We start from the raw sequence: 19859 nt of genomic DNA on the forward strand, positions 1-19859 counted from the left end.
GGCCACTATACACTAGAACGAAGTCTCTCATTGGCTGGGCTATCCCTTATCCCATAATGCACCACACCTGCTTCCCCAGATCTTGTTTGTTCGCTTTCATACATACATACAAGTACAGAAAAACATACCAATAACTGTAACCAACTAAAAACCTTCCAGCGAAGAGCTCAGCAAGACCAATGTTTCCTTCAAATCCAAAAGGTAGGGGGAAGGAGGGTGGGTATGTATGAATGTAGGTGAGATGGATCCCATACATCCAAAGTTATGGTAAGTACATAACTAAAAGATGTAATGGGATCCTATCTCGCCTACATTCATAACTGATGGGACAGCGTCCCTAGCACCTAAAACCCCGGGTGGCTCACTGGGGCACACTCCTGAGAACTGTGGAACCAAATGAAGCTCTGCCTCGGGAAGCCACATCAAGCTTGTAATGAGAAATGAAGGTGTGCGGAGAAGACCAAGTAGCAGCCGCACAAATATCATCTATTGAAACTTTGGAATGAAAGGCTATAGAGGTGGCCATAGCCCTGGTAGAATGAGCTTTGATTGGGAAAGGCAACTCTCTGCCTGACTGGGAATAAATGAAAGAGATGCAATCCTTAATCCATTTGGCAATGGTGGCTTTGGCAACTGGAAGACCTAACCTATTCTCCGCAAAAGACACAAACAGTTGGTCAGATTTTCGAGTCTGAGAGGTCCTATCCAAGTAAAAACGCAGTTGCCTGTGAACATCCAACTGGTGGAAGGTATATTCTGCTCCATTAGAAAAATTTGGAAAGAAAACTGGGAGCTCCAATGATTGCTGAATACATAAAGGGGATGCTACCTTAGGCAAAACGGAAGGATTCAATCTAAGGGAAACTCTGTCTTTGTGAAAGATCAAATAAGGAGGGGAAGAACAGAGAGCCTGAAGCTCTGAAACATGCTTAGCAGAAGTTATGGCCACTAGAAAAGCAGTTTTCCATGACAGGAATTTAACATCACAAGTGGCCGCCGGCTCAAAGGGACGGGCAGTTAAGGAGGCCAAAACCAAATTTAAGCCCCAAGGGGGCACGGGATGAGCCATAGGAGGTCTGAGGAGCCAGGCTCCCTTAAGAAAGGACTTGCAAAGTTTGTTAGCCATTAAAGAAGGCTCTATAGCAACATGAAAATTAGATATAGCCGCCAGTTGAACTTTAAGTGTGGAGACTGAAGAGCCAGAATGAAACAATGAAGCTAGAAATTCAAGACCTGCGGAACTGGGGCCGTAAGATGATCAATGCCTCGCTGCTGGGCCCAGCAAACAAACCTTTTCCATTTGCTGGAATACAGCTTAACAGTAGACGGCTTGTGGGAAGAAGACAAGATGTGCATCACTTCCAAAGAAAGAGAAAGGTCTCTAACTAAGGATGGAAGTGGAGTAACCAAGCAGCCAGTCGCAGCGACCGAAGGGACGGATGAGAGAGTCCCGACGGATTGGATAACAGGTCTGGCACTGGGTCCAGAATCCAGGGGCCCTGTACCGTATACTTCTGGCGAAATGGGAACCAAACCTGACGGGGCCAATGTGGGGCAACCAAAATCATGTGACACCCGACATGAAGAGCCTTCTGAATCACCCTCGGGAGAAGGGGAATCGGGGGGAAGGCATAAAGCAGACCCGGGGGCCAATTGTGGGCTAGAGCGTCCCTGGGAGACTGTCCCTGACAGGGTGTCAGAGTGAAGAACTCTCTGCACTTCGCATTGTTGGGGTTGGCGAACAAGTCGCAACAAGGGAGGCCCCATTTGGCAAAGATCTGCGCAGCCACTCTGTCGTTGAGGGAACACTCGTGGGGCAACAGGAGAGTCCTGCTGAGCCTGTCTGCAATCACATTGGCTTTTCCCGGAATGTGCGTGGCTACTAAGAAACGTCGAGAGGCTATGGCCCAGCGCCATACTCTCATGGCCTCCCTGCAAAGGGGGTAGGACCTGGTTCCGCCCTGCTGGTTCCGCCCTGCTTGTTTATGTGCCAAACTACCGACATGTTGTCGGATAGAATTGCAATAGTACCCTGGGGGAGAGCATGATGAAGTGCTTGTAAAACCAGAAGCACCGCTCTCATTTCCAGGATATTGATGTGAATCCTGCCAAGTGCCTTGGACAGACCTGTCCAGATAATGACTCCCCCGCCCTATCTGGGAGGCGTCCGTGGTCACTGTGGCAACAGGGGCTGAAGGACGAAGGGACGCCCCCGGTCCAGGTTGGACCGACAAAGCCACCAACGGAGGTCCCGACGACAGCTGTCCGTAACCAGAACTAAGTGGTTCAGGGGAAGTTCTTGGTATGACCATTGAACCGATAATAGCCATTTTACAGCACTCGCATGTGCAGCCTGGCTAATGGTACTAGGAGGATAGTTGCAGCCATCGAACCCAATAACTGAAGTATCTGTCTGGCAGGAACTCGAGATTTGGGTAACAAATTTAGAACCTGTGATTGTAGAACCTGAATTCTCTCTGATGGCAAAAATGCCCGCATCCTTTTTGTGTCTAACTCTATGCCTATAAAGGTGATACGCTGAGATGGCCGCAGCACAGATTTTTCCCAATTGAAAGTGATTCCCAGTGAGAGACCCAAGGTTACTGTGGCCCTCAGCGCTTGAATCAGTAGATGCTTGGAGGTGGCAGTGAGGAGCCAGTCATCGAGATAGGGAAACACCTGGAATCCGAGACTTCTCAAGTGAGCTGTCACCACTGCCAGACACTTGGTAAACACCCTGGGGGCTGTGGTGAGACCAAAGGGCAGTGCACGAAACTGGAAATGACTGGTTCCTAGGCGGAAGCGTAAATGACTCCTGGACTCCTGACTTATCAATATGTGATAGTAAGCGTCCTTGAGGTCTATGGAGCACATCCAGACATCCTTCTCCAATAACTGGAGAATGGACTGAAGGGTGACCATCCGGAATTTGGACTTCTTTACAAAACGATTCAAAAGGCTGAGGTCCAAAATGGGCCTTACGTCCTCTGTCTTTTTTGGCACCAAAAATAATCTCGAGTAAGTTCCTGATCTGATCTGGTCGGCGGGGATGGGCTGGATGACCCCTTTGCTTAGCAGCTTTGAAACTTCTATGGCTGCCAGATCCCGTTGACTGGGTGGCACGTCCGGGATTCTCCTTGTAGGAGGTGGGGGCTTGAAGAAGGGGATGAGGTAGCCTCCGGTTACAATCTGAAGCACCCACTGATCCTTGGTTATCGATTCCCAAGCCTGTGGGTGTTTCGCAAAACGACCCCCGACCGGCTCCGGAGAAGCACAGCCGGGCCACATCCTAGGGACGTTGAGGGTAGGAGGAACCACGAAAGGAGTTGCGGTCTCCAGAGTTACGGGGGCCTCTGCCACCTCTAGGGCGGCGTCTTTCTGAATCCCCCCCCCCTGCCTCTGGAGGGGGGATCACTCGGTGGAGTAGAGAAGAACTTTTGGGATTTCCTGAACCACATTTTCCCTCCTCTCTGGGCCTTGGGGTAAGGTCTAGAGGAAGCGGAAAAACGGGCCCCAACGGCAGTCAAGGTCTTGCCCTCCTGCTCGCACCGAGTAAGAGTGTCCTTCACCTTGGGTCCAAACAAAGAAGACCCATCAAAGGGGGCGTCAGCGAAGGAAGACTTAAAGGCCTCCGCGAGTGGACACAAGCGTAACCAGGCTTGTCTCCTAAGAGCCACTCCTGTACCCGCTGCTCTACTCACCCCTTCGGCTGCATAGGAAATGAGCCTCATGGACGAGTTGACAATAGAAGTTAGGGTAGACATCTGGGCGCTTATGGTCTGTGCTAATGCCTCAGGAAGGTTACCCGCAAGGGACTCTCCTAACTCCTTGAGGAGGTCCCTTTGGAGCCTTGTAAAATGACAAAGATAGTTCAGCGACCGCATGGTAAAGGTTGCTGAAGAAAGGGTACGCTTCCCGTACCTATCCATGCTCCTAGAATCCTTATTAGGAAGATGAATAGACGTTGAAGCCTCTGCCACGTCCTGCTGAGTGGCAGATGCCACCACCATAGCATCAACCGCAACACCCTTAGTGAGGAATTCCTTCTGGGGAGGGGCTGAAAGAAACTTATTGGGCCTGGCAGGCACCAGTTCCGCCGTATCAGGATGTTCCCACACCCTTCGAGAGATTAGGTCCAATAGCTCGTGGAAGGGTGGAGACACCCAGGAGGAGGAGGGCAGGGCTCCGAAGGCCTTGAGGAAAACTGACTCCTCAGCAGTAGGGGCTTTGGATTGCCAATCGCCTCTCTGTCTCAAGATCTCAGAGACGTCATCCGAGGACGATTTAGGGGACCCCTCTGCATCATCGAGGTCAGTATCTGAAGTGACGGATTCATCTTGGGAATCAACGTGCTTCCTCTTACACAGTTTCTTCCTTGGGGGTTCATCCGAAGAAGATTCAGAAGGACCCACCCGGAAGAAGGGAACCCCCCCAAGGGGGTATCCTCAGGCCCTGGAGCCCCACTGTCGTGGGAAAGAATGTCTCCAGAGGCACCAGTACCCAAAACTTGGGACAGTGAGGTAGAAACCTGCTGAATCAGCAAGGTCATGGCCAGTGCACTCCTCATGGCCTCAAAAGCAGGACCTCCAGACTCTGCAGAGGGCACTTGCTGAGAGACCATGGCGGTACCAGGAATACCTGCGGCCGATGCTCCGAGGGGAAGACTGGGCATCGAAGAGGCGAGCTCCACAGTGTTGCCCTTGGCCCCCACCGAGGAAGACCCGGTACCAAACCCTGACACCAAGGACAGGGTAGGAATGAAAGTCGGAGCAGCGAAACTTCGAGGGGGTCCCTGCTCCGACTGGACGATTCTGCTCCGTTCTACCTGCACCGACTCCAACGGCTCCAAGGGGGTCAGAGGAGGAATCAAATGTATGGGATGTGGAGTAGGCTCCGAAGCCGAGATCATTTTAGTAAAAGCTGGGGACTGGAACAGCCTCTGGATAACCCTATCCAAAACCGATAACCTAGAGGACTTGGAGGAAACAGATTGGGGCCGAAAAGATTTCTCTGTCTTGGCTCCGACAAAGCAGGGGATCGGCTCCGAAAGGGTTCCAGCACTATCGGAGCTGAGACTGGAACCGTTTGCAACAGTGTCGGTGCCGAAGGAGGCTCTGGAGCCGAGGGGGAAGAGTCTGAGCGGCACACCTCCAATGGCTCTGAGACCAATGGAGCCGTGGTAGGTGATTGGCCTCTCGATGCACTAACCTGCAGCTCCGACACCAATGGAGCTGAGGAAAGAAGCACCGAGGCAGACCCTTCAGCCATTGGCTCCGAAGCCATTGGAGCCGAGGAAGAAGAAGTCGACCCTTGTTTCTTAGCTGTCGGGTCCGATGGACTGGTCGGAGCCGACGATCTATGCTTCTTGGGTGTCGGGCCCGACGGACTGGTCGGAGCCGACGATCTCTTCTTTTTTGAAGCTGGAGATGAAGCCAAAGCTTCTTTAAATGAAGGCTTAATCAAACCTCTAAGTATCAATTTATTTTTTCTCTCCTGGAGAACTCTGGAGGAAAAAGCGTGACACACACTGCAATTATCCTGTAAATGTTTTGGCCCTAAACAGTACACGCAGACAGCATGGCTGTCTGTAATAGACATTTTATAATTACATTTTGTACACTTTTTGAAACCTGACTTTTGCTCTTTAGACATTTTCAGAGGAAAAAACAGGTAACTAACCACAAGGAAAAAAACAATAACAAATGTATGGGCTAAAGCCCTCTAACTTAAACGGGCTTAGCCCGAAAACTATTTCAGTCACACTAAAAGAAAATTTGATAAATACACAATAAGGGCAAAGGCCCTCTAACTTAAAACGGGCCTTGCCCAGTCCACTAGTAGCACGAAAATGAATAAAATTAAATTTCACACCAAACTGACCACAAACGCTCACAAAGCTGTTAAAACAGCTGTTTGTTTAATTTCTGACAGAAACCCTAGTCAAAAAAGACCAAAAGGTCAAGGAAAAACACTTAGCTCCAGCCAAGTCGAGACCACGTCCGGCTTGAAAAGCGGCAAACGAGATCTGGGGAAGCAGGTGTGGTGCATTATGGGATAAGGGGTAGCCCAGCCAATGAGATACTTTGTTCTAGTGTATAGTGGCTGAGTCGGAGCCGACGGATCAGCTCCGAACCCATCAGTTATGAATGTAGGCGAGATAGGATCCCATTACATCCCTGAATTACATCATTTGTTCAAGACTTTTGAAACTATGTTTGAGATGGATTTCCATTATTATAAGGATGAATGTAGAGTAGATTATGATAATAACTTAACTGCTTCTGAAAGGAATGTATTAATGGAGCTCAAGGGAACAACTGGACTCAGGTTTATGTAACTGGATGGGGGGTATTGTTATATTTCAAAAGGAAAAAGGAAGACTATTTACAAAATATGTTTAAGCTGTTTTATAGTAGTACTTACTCTGAGGCTTCAGTCAATGAGGTTAATATTGCTTACCAGCGTATTGATTGGGAATTGTTTGATATGATTACTCAAGAGCAGATAGATATTGATGAATATAACTACATGGTTGTAGATACTCCTAAGATTCCAGTCATATTCGGAGTACCAAAAATCCATAAGGATTTAAACAACTCCCCATTTAGGCCCATTGTTGATTCAGGGTGGTCCAAAACTAGCTATATAGCTAAATTTTTGGATAACAAACTGAAGCTAAAGGTCCTAAGTCTTCCCCACCAATGCCGTGACTCTTGGCAATTTTTGGACAAATGTAATCATCTTGTTCCATATACTGAGGGTGTATTTATTACTATTGATGACAAGGGTCTTTTCAGCTGTATACCTCACACTACAGGTCTAGATTGATTTTTTACATACTGAATTTCATATTGAACAAAATACAGTCAATACCTATACACAGCTTATGGAAATTGTTCTAAAAAACAATTATATATATTTTGATGGCCACCACTTTAAACAACTAGAAAGTGTAACAATGGGGGCAGCTTGTGGCCCCCTTTTTGCTAATATAGTGATGACCTGGTGGGAGAAAGATTTCCTTTTCACCTCCCCTTACTTTAGATTTTTTATAGCATGGACAGGAATTTTGAGTGATATTCCTATATTTATGGAGTATCTCAATCAAACTACATGATTTCTTCAGTTTACCTACATTGTAGAGGTTAAACAAAGTTCCTATTTGGATGTCATGATTACAAAAATTAGTGATGGAAATATCAAGGCTATGATTTTTAGGAAGCCTACTTATTCAAATACCATGCTACATTATTCTAGTAGTCATCCTGGACATGTTAAATGGGGGATTATTAAAGGTCAATTTGTCCGAGCTGCCCATATGTTTTCCCAGTTTGCTGATTTCCTAGATGCATGTGAGTTTATGGGTAAAATTTTTTGCCCGTATGGTTTCCCATTTGCTGATTTCCTAGATGCATGTGAGTTTGTGGGTAAAATGTTTCTGGACAGAGGGTATCCTATCAGTTTAATTTATAATTTAAAACAGGAAGTCATCAACAAACAAAGGAATGGGTTTTATGCTCCAATTTTGAATTGTCAAGATAAACCTATACAGAGTTTGGAGACAGTACTTTACTACAATAGTAATATTCATGACTTAAATGTACATGTGAATAATGATAATTTGGCAGTCTCAGGATCAAGGTGTAATAGTGGTGATAATGTTCGCCAGGTAAAATGTCCTTTTGTCAGTACCTACTCTAGTGACAGCTTGTTGGTTCAGGATATTATCAATAAGAATTGGACTATTCTTATGCAGGAGCAAAGTATGGTGGATACATTTGGTAATAAACCTGAATTTGTATTTTGTAGAGGTCAAAATTTGAAGAGCTTGTTGGAAAAATCTATGCCCAATAATTATAACAACCAAGTACATGGGGGTATGGCTCCTTGTGGTATGTGCCAACAATGTAAATATATTTTGAGGAGTAATGTTATTACTATTGGTGGTAAGAAAATAGTGATAAGGGGTAAATATAACTGCCAGTCTTATGGTGTCATATATGCCGCAGTTTGTTGCTAATGCCCCGCATTTTATATTGGGAAAACCCAACAGAAACTTGCTCAATGCATTTATGAGCATGTGTATGAAATTCAACAGCAGAATACAAAAATGCTCTATTAAGACATATAAAAACAAATCCTGGCCATATTTTCAAATTTTTGGTTATACAAGTCAAATGTGAGGCTAGAAGGGGACCGTGGAAATTGTATCTTGAGGAAAGAGAGGGCTGGTGGCAAGTTTATTTATTTGCTTATTCCCCACCAGGTCTCAATGATGTAATGTCTATTTTTAGCAAACTTAGGTTGAAAGTTTTTATAGATGAATCAATGTCATATTTACATGTATTCATAAAGGAATCTATGTTCTCCCAAACATAGTACTAGTGTATTTTAATACATTATTGTAATACATTTTTTATTTTTTTGTAAAAATAGGTCTTTTATCATATAATACACATACATAATTTTTTATTCTATATTATGTTTAGATTATTGTTTTAAGTGTATATAGGTGTAGAAATATATGAGCACAATGTTAGTTTTTTTGTGTATTTGTAGAGGGCTGTGCTTCGTTGCTTGCTGTGCTGTGTATTTTTAAAAAAAGTTTAAAGTGTTTTTTCAAATTGACAATTTTCTTATTAATTAACCAGATTATTTATTGGTTAACTGCATATTATATAAAAGAGCATTCAGCTTGTTTAGAGGTTGTCTGGTGAAGTCTGGTGATTCCTACTTGACGAAAGCGCTAGCTGTTGGAAAATAAAGATTTGTATTTGGTGATAGCTTGGTCTCCAGCTTTGTGTGCAGTTTTTCTGGATTTCTGTGGAAGGTAAAGCTTTGGTAGCCCAGCTAGATGTCAGTCATGACAATCCATACCTCAGGAATACTACCAACAGGGATTCCAGTCAGGACATCATTGGGTATACAAGGCAAGTTTGACCAAAACCTGTGCATGCCTTGCCATTACCCACTTTTGCAAGGGGGAGTAGTGCCTGTAAGTCGTAGAGCAAATTTAAGACCACACATTATGAATGCTTCAGTGTTTGGCTAGGGTTTGTTGAGTACTGGTCATTATCAGAGTGAGGGATAACAGACGTGAGAGGTATGACAGATAACCTGGTGTTCTTATTCAGCAACTTGTAGGACCCAGAACCCTTTAAAATATGTCAGCCATATTGATAGCAGGGAGGAAATCTTGTTCCATGGCAATGTTTAAAAATATCCAAAAGGGCTTCCAGGATTGCAGGGACAGACACTAACTTGGGGGGGGGGGGGGTACAAAACCCAAAAGGCTCAGAAAGTTCCTGAGACCGCCATTTGAAGTGTTCTCTGAATATCTCCCAAAATTTCATGTCCTCTGGTAGAAGATCAGTGGCCAAAGTGTCCTCACCATCTGTGTCAAAGCCTAGCTAGAACAGAGAGAAAATATGTGACTTGTAGTCCAGTTCCACCTCATTACCAGAATCACAGGAATCTGAATGTCTCATAGGGGAGGCCTCTCTCTTTCTCCTTTTTCACAGAAAGGCCTACAGAAATAGAGGGTTGTTCTGAATATGATTGGAGGTTCTAGAGAAACTAGAGGAAACTAAGTCAACATACTCCAATTCTGGGAAGGAAGAAGGCTGAAGGCATGGGGTAGACCCACCAAGAGGCAACTGTTTAGGCATAAGATACATAAAGTACAGTAGCTATGGTCTTGCATGAACAGGTAGGTACCATGGATTTAGAAATCTTCCGGAGACCTCACTGGATTCAAACTTGAAAGTGTAGATTTTGCTGACATTTACTGTGGAGATTCATGCCTCCCCTACTTTAATCAAATGCTGTTCCAAATTTCTACATATAATACCGTAGGGAAGCATCTGATGAGGAGGTTACTGACTGTATAAACTTCAGTCACTGGCTAGTAATTACATTGTGTGGATGCCAGCAAAGAAGACATTTGGAGAACCTGAAAATTCAAACAGAAAATGAGAATATAGCATACTTACTGGGAAGAATCCTGCAGCTGTTCAGCAAAAATCAGTTCAAACTTCAGCTTTACTGCAGTAGATAGCTTCCAGTAATTTACAGTAAAAAATAAATCAAATGTACTCAGAGGTATTTAAAATAAATGAAGTACTGAAGGATTAAACCAATTCAAATAACAAAATGCTAGACAAAATAGAAGAAGCTTTAACTAGCTATTCAGATGAACTGCCAAAATGGAGCATGAGGCAATACTGTTTCAAAAAATAGAAGGGATAGAAACATAGCATTCCACGAAAATCTGAGATTTTCTGCTGTACCAGAGAGACTGAAAGGAACAGACTATTAATTTTATGAAAGTACAAACAAGCAAGCAACTGGACTGATATTCCACAGCAGGGTTTGTTAATTGAAAGGCCACATTGTGAGTATACTCAAAATATGATCGTGAGAAAGTAGCCAAGAATTATATTAGTAAAGATGCAGTCATACTAGCAGAAAAAGTTGATTCTGACAAAACTGTGGAAGGAAGAAAAAGTATTAAAAATTAGAAACAGCAAGTTGTTTTGGGAAAATGATTACTGACTGTACACCAGGCAGGAGACGCAAGTTTATCCCAGCATTCAGGGAATGTCGAGAGGTAGGTGTGAGATTCAAGCTGCTATATCCATCTGTCTTCAGAATATTTTTTTCCAGGAGGCTCAAAGAGATTTTAGATGCTGAATAGACTAAGGAGGAAATAAAAATGATCTAAGAGTGGGTCAGCTATAAGAATACGACTCATTATTATGAGAACAAAGTCCATAGAGAGACTTTGCCAGTGAATCATTTTCCACTGTTCCAAAGGACAGATAGAAAAAAGAAAGTACAGTTGTGAACACTTACCATAAATGTAGATGTTTGAGTGTATTCACTGTTGCAGTCCTCACATTTCGGGTTATCTGGATCCCGGGAATGGTATCCCTCAGTCGGCCAGAACACCAGCGTCATCTGTATATGACGTCAGCTGCCATCAGTTGTAAAACTGACGCTAGGTCATCAGTGTATAAAAGGAGGCAGCCAATACCATTTCTTCATTTTTTCTTGCCTTAACAGTCAGGAGACCCCCGCCAAAGGAGGGCTAAGTCCAGGAAAAATACCCCTGGGTATATACCAATAAACAAACCAGTCTGTGCCCTAAGAAAAGGGAAGCAGAGAAGACAGTAAAGTAGAAACAAGGGGGACAGAGGGTGGGGAACCAGGACTGCAATAGTGAATACACTCGAACATCTACATTTATAGTAAGTGTACACAACTGTACTGTTTTTTTTTCACTGTTACAGTCCTCACATTTGGGTAGATTCCCAAAGCCTAATAGCAGGGGTGGAGGAACCAACTGGCTAAGTGTTGGTGAGAATGCCCTGCAGAATTGCAGTGGCAAATCCTGCCCTGGATTTAGAAAACCCTGGCAAACTGTAATGCTTAGTGAAAATGTGAACAGAAGTGCAAGTGGCTGCTTCCACCCTTTAAAAAGGCTGCTGAGGTGGAAGCTGCTCTAGTGGAATGGGTCCTAATCCCCAGTGGGGAAGCTTGCCATGATGCTTATAACAGAATTGTATACAATGTGCAATCCATTTAGAAATGGTAGGTTTAGAAATAGTTCTACCCTGAGCTCCAGAAGCAAAACTGACCAGGTAAATGATCTAATTCACGGAAGGGTTTTGTTCTGTCTAGGTAGAATCTCAGCTGCCTGCGTACATCAAGAGAGTGCAGGATCCTTTCCCCCTCTATTCTGTGGGTTAAGGAAAAAGGTAGAAAGGTGGATAGGCTGGTTAAGAGTCAGACTAGAAACCACCTTAGGCATAAAAGTGGGATTAGTTCTAACAGTGACCCTATCCGCATGGAAGATGATGAAGGGTTCCACCGCCATCAAAGCTTGCAGCTCAGATACTCTTCTTGCTGAGGTTATGGCCAAGAGAAAAGCAGTTTTCCAGGAAAGAAATTTTAAATCTGCTGTGGCAGCTGGCTTAAAGGGCAGCAGAGTGAGTTTCTGTAACACAAAATTAAGGTCCCAAGCAGGGGAAGGTGCCCTTCTGTGAGGTTTTAAGTTGCTTGCCCCTCTGACATCTGCTTCATCACAGGATGACAGAAAATAGGTTGTTCAAAAGGACAATGTGCAGAAATAGCTGAAGCATGGATCTTGATTGAGAAATAGGAAAGGCCACCATTAAACCAGCCTGCCAGGTAGTCGAGGATAAGTAGAAGAGTAGACTGGGAAGAAGAAGAGTAGACTGGGAAGAGTTTCCCCCTCTAGCCCGCATCCAAATACAGAATCTTTTCCATTTACCAGCTTAAGATTTCCTAGTGCTAGGCCTCCTGGCCTCACGGAGTACTTCCACCACCTTTTTGGTTAATGTAGTATGTTGGTGGTGGTTCATGCTATGAGCCAGGCTGCCAAATGTAGAGTCTGAAGCTGAGGATGTAGAATTTTTCCTCTTCCTGAACCAAAAGATCTGGTATTAGAGGAAGATGCCACGGCAGAAGCTGGGAGAGACTGTGAAGTAAAGGATACCAGTGCTGCCTAGGCCAGTCTGGGGCTAGGACAATGGCCATTGGTCTTTCGTCCCTTAATTTTAGCAGAACCTTGGGTAGGAGAGGTAGAGGAGGGAAGGCATACACTGAGAGTAGTGTCCAAGGGAAGAACAGAGTATCCACTCTCCAAGCCTTGCAGTGATGCTCCTGGTGCAAAAGGCTGGTAAGAGATTGTTGGTTGATGAGAAGAGGTCCACCTGAGGGGTGCCCCAACGTTGAATGATCTTGCAGAAGACTGCCTTGTTTAGTTGCTACTCGTGAGGATCCAGGACTTGTCTGCTCAACTGGTCCACTAAGGAGTTCAGTTTGCCTGGAAGGAACTGAGCTATCAGATAGAGGCCCATGGCCGCTGCAGTGGACCATAGAATTATGGTTTGCCTGCACAGGGGGTAGGAGTGAGTACCTCCCTGCTTGTTGATGTACCACATAACTGTGGTATTGTCTGTCCTGACAAGGAGAGTTCCCAGGGAGAGCAAGTGTTTGAAAGCCAGCAAGGCCTTCTGGACCAGCAGCAGTTCCTTTAGGTTTATGTGCAGGTGAATTTGCTGTTTGTTCCATTTCCCCTGAATGCACCTGCCATCCAGATGAGCCTCCCCCAAGCGTAATCTGACGCATCTGTGGTGAGGGTATTGGAGGCAGCAAGGGGTCGAAAGGGCAGGTCCTTGTTCTGTGAATAGGCATTTGTTACCATAGGAACTCTGTCCTCAAACATGGAATCAGAGGAATTCTAGTCTTCAGGTCCTGGGTGTGTTGACACCAAAGGTTCTTTAAGTACCACTGTAGTTTCCTCATATGCAGTCTGGGATATGGAATCATTAGGATGCATGAGGCCATGAATCCCAGGGCTTGCAGGAATTTCCTTGCAGAAGGCTGGGTCATGGTGGCTATTTGTTTGAAATAGGCTGAAAGAGTCTTTTGTTTTTTCCTGAGTTAGAAATGCCATCTGGGAGGCTGTGTTCAGGCTCGCTCCCTGGAAAATGATCTCCCTTGTGGGTACCAATTTTGATGAGAGTGTTTCCTAAGGAAGTGAGTAGGTTTTTTTTTTACACAGTCTAAGTCTTTTAGAAGCTGTTCTGGAGTGTCTGCCTGAATGAGGCAGTCTAAGTATGGGTAGATCTGAATGTTGTTCTGCCTGCAAAAAGCAATGGCTCGAGCCAGACATTTTGTAAAGACTCTGGGAGCAGTCGATAAGCCAAAGGGTAGTGCAGAGAATTGGAAGTGTTGCTTGCCTGCTTTGAAACGGAGGTATTTTCTGCAGCTTTCCCTGATAGGGATGTGCAGATAAGCTTCTTTGAGATCCAAATTCACCATTGGCAGCAATTGTTGTAGGTTGAGCATCTTGAACTTGGGGTACCACCAGAAAGGTATTTAGAGTGGACAAATCTAGAATGGGATGCCAGGTGCCCTCTTTTTTGGGAACTAGAAATAGTCTTGAGTAGAAACCCCAGCCTACCTGCTGTGCAGGCACTGACTCTATTGCTCCCAAGCTTATCACAGAAGAAATTTGTTTTTGTGCTTCTGCCCACTGGTTCAGGGGAACATCTGGGTATCCTTTACGAGCAGGAGAATTTGTATTCCTGGGACACTGCTCTGAGTACCCATTGTTCATTTGTGATGGTGGTCCAAATATTTGCAAAAAGGGTTAACCTGCCCCCTAGGTAGAAATCTGGGCAGGCAGAGGCAGGGCTTGGGCAGAGTCATTGAGAATTTTTGTTTTGGGAGGTTGGCTTAGAACTCCCTGCTTTAGAGGTATAAGCAGGCCATTGCTTAGCCCTTTAAGAGGAATATACCTGCCCTCTAGCAGACCTATAGGTTTGATTTCTCGAATGGCTCTGTCTACTGGGATCTGGAAAGGTCCAATTTTTAGAAGGGTAATACCTGCTGAATCTAGGAGGCTGAACTTGCATGAAATTTTTAACAGTCTGCATAGACTTGGCCTTATCTTTCATCCTTTTTAATACCTCCTCTGCTTTATTGCCAAAAAGGCTGTCTCTATGTAAAGGTACATCCAGCAGTTTTGATTTGACAGGATCTGGTAGGGGATGTTCCCTGAGCCAAGTATGCCTCCTAATAACAGACCCTGTGGCTGCAGCCCTGCAAGAGGCTTCCAAATTGTCAAAACCACAGTGTAGTGAATGTTTGTTGACAAGGCAGGCAGACTGCAATAAATCCTGTAAGTCCTTACATTCTGCCAAAGAAAAAATGTTTGCAGTCTTGTTTTTGACAGCTTCCAGGGTATGCTGTTGATACTTAAGCATGTGGAACAATCAATTAATAGAGCTGATAGCCAGCGTGGTGGAGTTATAAAGTTTTTTTCCACACCTGTCTAATGCTCTGGATTCCCTGTCCGAGGGAATAGGGTTTCTAGCCACAGTGGCCTTAACTCCTTTAGGGCCCTGAGAGACAACCTCTGGGTCAGCAGTGGGATTCCTAAAAAGGAATTTATGGGAGTCAGAAACTCTGTAATATTGGTCAGGCTTCCTAGGAGCAGGAGGGACAGTATTAGGGCTTAAGCTGTTTTCCATAAAGACATCATCCACTACTTCCAACACACGAGGTATAGCCAGAGGTTTGTGCTGGGGTAAGTCTAAGAAATCCCTAATCCTTTTCTTAGACTGTGGGCAGTCCTGAATTTCCACTTAAAATGTTCTCTAAGAGGATGCAGTGTATCCCCAAAAGAGAAGTCTTCTGGACAGACTCCTCTGCATCTGAGTCTTGCAAAAGCAAAGAAAACCTGAGAATCCTCATCTGCCCCAGCATAAATTCTGGAAATATCAGAGTCTGAATCAGACAAAATGTCTGGGAATAAATGTCTACTCTTTTTGGAAGGAGGACGTTGGGATCCCCTAATGAGAGTCAAAAGATCACTAGCCATTTTGATCATCTGAGACTGAGGAAGTTGAGTGGGAGCTGGGGCTTGTTTGTGCGAGGATTTGCAGCTGGAGGAGCTACTTGCAAGTTGAAGGGACTCATGTGGCCTACCTACAGTGGATGTCGTCGGTTTGGGCCTGGTCTCAGAATGAATAACAAAAGCCTCGGAAGCCGGTGCCTGCATAGTGGCTCTGGGCCTATCCAAGGTGGAGACAGGCGGAGGGTCCAGGGATGATGAAGAGGCCTGCGGCATGCAGGACTCCAGAAGGGTTTCAGCAGAGACCTGAGGCAGAACATTGGTGGACTGCAGGGTCTGCGAAAGTGCCTCACTGGTAACCATGCGGCTGACGACCTGTTTAGTAGTGTCGTTGGTCGATTTGATCCTGTGCGGCCTTGTCCCTGTCTTTATCCCTTTGCTTCTTAGGAAGATCAGCAGCCGGGAGACCTGCAGAAGCCATACCAATGAATTTTGGAAGAACTCCGAAATGCTCAGCTAATATTTTGGCCGGATGACGAATAGTACGTGGGTTGAGCAAGGCACAGAAATCACAGTTAGGAACGTCATGCTCAAGGCCTAAGCAGGTGACACAGTAGGAATGAAAATCTCGGTGTGGTATCTGCTTTCCACAGGCAAGACAATTATGAGCTTTCTCTGACATTCGTTAATTCAAGAAAAAAAGTTCCCCAACAGGGTACTATCTTCAACTGAACAGTTGGAAACAAAAAAGAAGGTATTCGGCCAAATGGCACTCGTGCGAATTGCTTCTGGTTCAAGCTCCGCGTCAAGAAAGACTGAAGAAATGGTGTCAGCTGCCTCCTTTTATACATTGACGACCTGACGTCAGTTTTACAACCGACAGCAGCTGACGTCATATACAGATGACTCTGGTATCCTGGCTGACTGAGGGCTACCTGGGATCTGGATAACCCCAAATGTGAGGACTGCAACAGTGAAACACAACGAACATCTGGAGCTGACTAGAAGAATCAGGAGCACATTGGGCTTGAACCTGTGATTGGTGTTGGCAGATGGAGATGATCAGGAAGAAGACTGGCAACACTGAAATAAGTGAATAAATGGCAGACTTTAAAGCATCAGTTGCACTAGATATAGGAACAGCTGCGGAATATGGCTTTACAAGAAAAAGTGGATAAGAAAGGCTGGAATTTTGCTGTCTTTCTTAAATGTTTGGGTGATAAAGCATAGACCCCACTTTATATTATTAATGTTTAGAAGAGAAGGGCACTGAAATAAATAAAAAATTTTTTTTTCTTTCTATATCTAATCATTTTTTTCATTGTAACCCAAATAATATATTATATTGTAAAACAGGTTTGCTTAAAAGGGTTATTTATTTTAATGAGGGAAGATTTTTAAATGAGGCTGGAGAGTTATCGTCGTTGCTGTATATGTTAAAATAAACCAAATATTTTTTTAGTATTTTTAGTTGGAAAATATGTAGAATGTACACTGTAAAGAGAATGAGAAAGGACAGAAGTTAAAAGTTAAAGTTATGCTCCTCTATATAAATTTTTACACTACCATGAGTTCATTCCAGTCAAGTGTTTTACTACACTACTCTATACACTAACACTAAACAATTCAAAGTTTACTTGTATTTATTGAAATTCATTTGAAAAAAAATATACTTTCCTTAGTACTTGTTACATTGTGTGTTAAAAAACACAAAAAAAAACCTGACTACTGTAATCAACTAAAATGCCCAATGTTAATGTGTCATTTTAACTATCAATGCCCCAGGGGTGTGCTGAAAAATAAAATAAAATAATTTAGAAAACATATACAAATACAGAATACTATTAGGAAGGATGGTGGGAGAGGAAAAACCAAGAACAGTGGCAATCAGAAGAGGAAAAAAAACAAAGGAAGAAGACTGCGCATCAGATGAATACAGTGCAGAAAATGTCAATATGTGAAAGTGGAAGAAAATGGGGTGGGGAAAAGACTGTGCTAGCAAGATCATGCTGCAAACAATTGATCATGAAAAACAACACACACCCAGTGGAAAATTCAGGATGAAGAAGAGATAAGAACAAGAAGGAAAAGGAAATGCAACATGGAAAACATGAAGATCATCACAGATTATCTGAATAGCTCTAGAAGGGAATGCACGTTAGCCAATGTGGCATATTTTTCAGTGAAATATAAGTATATGTATTACTTTAAACTGGAAATAAACAACAATGGGATTATAAAAAAAGTTTATTTCTCACGTTCACATCAGAAATCAATATTCTTCTGCTCATATTCACCAGTCTATGGAGCCTCCTCACTGTGATACACTCTAGAAACACCGCTCCTCTCTACTTCCATATCATAATCAAAACTGCTCAAAGGAAAAAATTAGGCCAATCAACATAATCTTTGTAATAAAATAAGGCCAAATCCAATAATGACAACATGTTATGGCACAATCTAAAGCAGCAATAAAATGTGTTTTTAAAAGTAATAATATTTTTATGTTAAAACAAGACAACATATTGATTTTTGTTTTTGTCCAAAACAATATCATTTCAGAAAAACAAAACAAAAAAAAACTTAAAAACTGAAAATCCAATAAAAATTAAAAGTGATTACCCCCAGTAATAACAATCATAATTAAATATTTTTTCATGCTGCAATAATGCTAATTCATATTCAGTTTTATTTTTCTGTACATGGCATCCTTGGTTCAAGTCAGTCTAAGATATTATGTCTTTGACAGCAACATCAATAGCAAAAGTATTCTATTACTCTTGTTAAATATTACAATGCATGCACCATAAAATGTGGTAAAGTTTTGAAATATTTCTACAATAAACCATTAAAGTACTAAATGGCACTGATCTTCTACAATAACTGTGTCAAACTGTGCTGCTGTATGCCTTAGATGGACCCCAATCCTAAGAAGTCTAGCAGGGGTAGGACATCAGATTACTGCTTCTATAACTACTCTCTTTTCCTTGCTGATCTCTGGCCACTGCAATGGAGTGCTTCTTTTCCTCTCTTTAATCTAGCTGGTGTGTTACAGTGCACCAGCTGGTCAGAACTGTTAGGTGTACTGAGAGAGTTCAGACAACCCATGTCAGAATGCACTGTGGGAATTCAAGAGCTATTTGGTAAGAGAACAACCTAATCGGTGCTTAATCTGTAGTATTTCTTGTAGCTGGCTACTTTATTATCAGCTACTTTTTTACTTTTTGATAGGAGTTTTACTTTTTGAGCTGGGATTAGTCTGAGCTCAGAGCGCCCATGTGGCACTTTATTGGTTCAGGCGGTGTGGGTTAACATACAGACTTCTGGACAAAACCAGATCTTTCAATGTTTCGGTGGAGAAACTTCTTCTTTTTTCTTTTAGTCAGAGTCATCTCGACATAGCAGCATAGTCCATGGAAATATACGTAAATTTCCATACTTGAAAAAGAAAATAAAAGGAGTGGTAAACTCAATGACTCAGTGAATTGGCTAAAGCATAGACAGGTCATACATGCTGACAGAATTGCCACCAAAGAGAGAAGACAAGCGTGGCACTGGTCATTAGAGCCATGAAAAGAAGACAAAGCGTGGCACTGACAATTAAAATCAACACCCCCAGTGCGAAGTGAAACTTGTGTAGAGAAAGACAAAAGTCATAGAAATACAAGACAGTCAGGGCAAGAACAAGAGCAATGTGAAGAAGACACCTAGACAAATGTGTTATATACAAAGTGTTACGTACATAAAAAAAAGAATGGCATTACATATTAAAATGTTACATTGCAGAGTCGCTTAAGCTGTGAAGTGACATTAAGCTGGCTAACATACTAATTTAGAGCAGCACTTTATACATTGACTGACAATGAAATCATATAGAGAAGCAATCATAGAAAGACTTGAGATGGGGTCCATTAAAATTAGAAAAGATGAAGAAAAGATTTATTTAAAATGAAGAAAGAAGCTATAAACCTTTTTTTTTATCTCTATGGTTACCCGACAAAAAGTAAACCTTTGGCTGCGACTTCGGTAAAAATGAGGGACAATAAATAAACTTGTCAAACTGTGAGAGGGATGAAATGCAGACTGTGATGGCAGAGGGATTAGAAGCCTGACTGTGACCCAATGTTAGTTGTGGCCTAAGAAAAGAGATGTTAAACAGACATTGTATAAACACATTTTTATTCTCCATAGATCATAACATAATAGTAAAATGAATTCTCCATGATTTTAAACATTTTGGGCGATGGCTCATCCAGAAACTACTTTTTCAATTTTTGGAAGCCTTAGCATCAAGATCCTATTCCTATCCTCCCATGAATTTTCCAGTCTTACCTTTTTAGTCTTTCTCTCCCAACTAATTTCTTTCTCTTCACAAAAAAGTTCCAACTCTACAGAAACAGAAATCTCCGAGGGCAATTTCTCCATTATCTTCCTGTGCTCACTCCTATTTCTCCAGTCTTTCTTTTCTATT

The sequence above is a fragment of the Protopterus annectens genome, chromosome 2.part1, assembly GCF_019279795.1.
Source record: "Protopterus annectens isolate FY-2018-M chromosome 2.part1, PAN1.0, whole genome shotgun sequence".
In the NCBI taxonomy this organism is placed as follows: domain Eukaryota; kingdom Metazoa; phylum Chordata; order Ceratodontiformes; family Protopteridae; genus Protopterus; species Protopterus annectens.